The sequence below is a fragment of the Solanum pennellii genome, chromosome 12 (genome assembly GCF_001406875.1).
Source record: "Solanum pennellii chromosome 12, SPENNV200".
Lineage (NCBI taxonomy): Eukaryota > Viridiplantae > Streptophyta > Magnoliopsida > Solanales > Solanaceae > Solanum > Solanum pennellii.
The window spans coordinates 17,186,608-17,190,359 of NC_028648.1; the positions used below are offsets into that span (position 1 = coordinate 17,186,608).

The following is a 3,752-nucleotide window of genomic DNA, read 5'->3' on the forward strand; positions in this document are numbered from 1 at the left end:
ATGGTATTTTGGAATAAAAAGTAACATTTAAGTTGTATAGATTATACAATTGTGATCTACGTCTTAAGAGAAAATACAAAAAGATTGTTAATTTTTTTATTTAAAGAAAAAAACATTTATTAGTTTTAGAGTTATTTTGACTTGTTAGAGTCACCACTTAATTTTTTAAAAAAAAAATCAAGAAAACACAATTTTTCAATCGGTTAAAATAGGAAACCGGTTGAAAATGTGTACGGCACCTAAAATATTTGCGAACTTGCAATTATCTGGCAACTAACTTGTTTGGCTTTGCTTTAATTCATTTGAAATCCCTTAAAAAGAGTGAAGAAAAACAACTTATTTACCTAAGTGAGGCGTCCAACTTGCAAAATTTATTATTTTAAATCCATTTAGTGAAGATCGACTTAGTTTGAATCGTTAAAACGAAATAGCACCATGTGGGGATTTGAACTCTTTAACCCTAAAACTAACGACAAATATTCCACAAGTATATACGCGGTAAAGTAAAGAGAGAGGGAGAGAGTTGGTTTGGACCCAGATCCAGTTTTTGTCCGTCTGGACCAGTATTTTGACCCATTTCATTTTGGATTTTTGACCCACTTCAATGTTACATGTCCTAAAGTTCAAACAACAATAATAAATAATTAAAAGCACAAGGGCTTAAGCCCAAAAATAACAAAATACAGAACTTCAAGAAATAAATTTAGGCCTTTATATCCCACTCTCTTCGACTTCCTCCACTACGATTTCCTCACTTCGGGACCTGTACGCTTTTTCGGAACTTATTCTGCGATTTAATAGACTAACTCGATAAAAGATTCGAGCCTTAATGGCTCTCAGCAAATACTAGGGAAGAAAGGAGTTCTTCGTGAACTCGAAGCCTATTTCACATGCAAACAAAATGAAATAAGTATAAGAGGTCACTCAATGATTTCATATTAAAAAATACTGAAACGAAATAAATAGTACTACCTAAATATCAGCACAACGCACGACACAATTTTATTAGCCACTAATAGGGATAAAACAAAGCAGGCAGGAAGGGGAAAAGAAATCAACATCCATAAGAGCATATTAATGCATTAGAATAGTGATCGGACGTCAACAGCAATTTATAATAAACTAAATTAGAATAGCAATTTTAAGGCACCAAAGAATGAACTATCTTACACATGTTTCATGCTAGAAAAGGAAAAGAAAGAAAGAAAAAATATATAATAATAGCAGTAACAATTGAGAAAACAAAACAGTAATGAATTCTAAGAACAAAGTCAACACCAAACTTCAGTTGACAAGATTGTACTGGTAAGGCACAAAATTGAAGCAACGAATTTGATTTCCGATATTACATATTTTTAACTAGAGCCATGGATTTTCTGTTATGTAATTAAAGTGAACCATTAAAGATTAGGCCGTGAACAGAACCATTAGAACAGTTTTGCGGGTCACACACTAACATAATTGAATTTTAAAAAAAAAGACAATGAAAATCAAGTTTTCACACACTCTGCTCACAAGCAATAACCAATTTTTGAAAGAAAGGATAAGCGGAACGGGGAGGAAACTTGACTCAGAGATCATTCCCAGTAGCGAAATTGCAAATCTCAAAACAACATAGAGGAGACAGTCAAGCATCACCAATTGAGGACGACTTAAATATAAGAACTAGACAATCATTTTATGTAGGCTTCGTATACAAAAAAAATGAACAAAGACATGAAACAAAAAAGAAAGATCTTAGAGGAACAACATCACAGAGAAATAAGCAGAGCTAACCAACATGGTGATATGATCAGAAAAAGCAAAATAAACATAACAAGGAAAAACAATAAGATGACAGATCAATAAGGTAAGGGTGAAATAACAGATAAGCTTCATATTGACTAGTTTAGAAGTCTATTCTTATATTCGAAAAGAAAACGACGTTTAAAGACCAAAAGGATCGAAATGGCAACCAACAAAATTACTTCAGCCATCCTATACAAAACCAAGCCAGACGAACACCAAATCATGGTAAGCACAGTAAATAAACGTTGTGATCAAGGAAAGCTGAAATTTACACTAAATACAAGTGTTCTACATATCCTACTAAAACATATTGACAAACGAGGAGACGGGCAGACCTTAAACAACAATAGTTACCAAACAAATAAAGATAAGGAATCAAGAGAAATAAGTTTTCACTCTACGACCCGAAACTAACCGAAATGAATTAGTACCAAAATAGTTTTACCTCTTCTGAAGCAGCGAAGGAGACAAGAACGAGTAGAGTCACGATCTTCCAGCCACAACTTTGAGCCTCGAGCGAAAATATAATTCCTGGATAATATTTTCTTAACGTTACTATCACTTTTTTTCCCTAGAAATTTAGACTCAAAATTTCCATTTACTTATCCTAACACTGAATTTTCCAACTGAAAGCTAACCTCCAATATGGATGAGAAGGGAGGTTCATATAAAGGTGAAATTAGGTCTAAATTGAGGGGGAAAGATGGAGGGCAAAATCGGAACCCCAACCCAATTTAAATTCAAACTTCTCCCCCAAGGGACGGGGAGACAACTGTCTCTTGTACCATCAGCCAAATTTCTAGGAAAAGACTAAAAGAAAATAGGGACGCAAGCGATCCTGATCAGTCCTCAGTCCTAAAAGCATCGACGTGGCGCGATCTCACGCTGGCGGGGACAAGGTAATACTGCTTTTGCTACTGCCGAAGTACGAATATAGGGACGTTGAGGAAGAAGAAAAAGGAACCGCAGAGTACTTTCGGGTCGATTCGCTGGACTAATTTGCGATTTGGGCCTGCCTGATTTTTTGGTTCAAGATTTTGGGTTCTTTCGCGTTGAAGAAGAAAAAGAAAAGAAATACGGGGCTGGGTCGGATACTTGGTATTGTTGTACACGTTATTTTCTTGCTGGAAAATTGTATTGCTGGGATTTAAGGTAACGGCAAATTGATTAAAAGGTAGTCAATGTGAACTTCAAGGGACAAATTATGGCTTAACTCTATTTAACTAACCCAACGAAATTAACTAATGACCTTCGAAATCTCTGACGAAATAAAATTACTAATTTAGTTTTAAACGAATGATTCAAAATTATAACCATAATTTCAAACTAAACTAATTTAATAAAATACTTACTAAAATTTAAATTCTTTTTCGAGATGATTTTCGGATTGTTTTGTAAAATTTACAAATCACACACATAATTATATAAATCATATATATCATCTAAGAATTATAAAAAGTGATAAGATTAATTTGAAATAAAATTAAAACATTTTAAACTTTATAAAATCTAACTATTTCAAAACGTTTAGAATTAAGAAACTCGTTAATTAATTCTTATAGCGGAGGGTAAAAATTGAGTGTCAACAACTATCCCTCGTTTTACTCGAATTGATGCAAGCAATTCGAGGAAAATGAAATTGACCAACCCAATTTTGACCTACCACACTTTCGTCTTCAGGAAGGGGATTTTGTACGGACTCTAGGAATTATGGTCAAACCCCTGAAGCGGGTATCCTACATATCTTAGGTTATATGAGAATTGAGGCCACTTGTAGTTCGATACGCTTGACTTGATGCACGATTTTAAAAGAATTAAAAGCCACCTCGATACCGAATTATGAAGGAACCAAAATGCTCGAGAATAAGATTTAAGAGTGAATGTTGGAATACAACCGAGTTTTCAACGTTGAGCCCGCCTTAATATCCTTAAACCTTAGGAATCAGGCTGTTTGTAGTTCGACT

General features: G+C 34.2%; 1 long non-coding RNA gene across 1 annotated transcript; it reads right to left on the minus strand.

Moving 5' to 3' along the window:
* Positions 1-523: 523 nt before the first annotated feature.
* On the minus strand, positions 524-2,917 carry LOC107005853. Its single transcript, XR_001454956.2, has 2 exons — positions 2,234-2,917; positions 524-881 (listed from the first exon to the last, which is right to left on the minus strand). It is a non-coding gene; the product is annotated as an uncharacterized LOC107005853 (long non-coding RNA).
* Between the last annotated feature and the right edge of the window lie 835 nt (positions 2,918-3,752).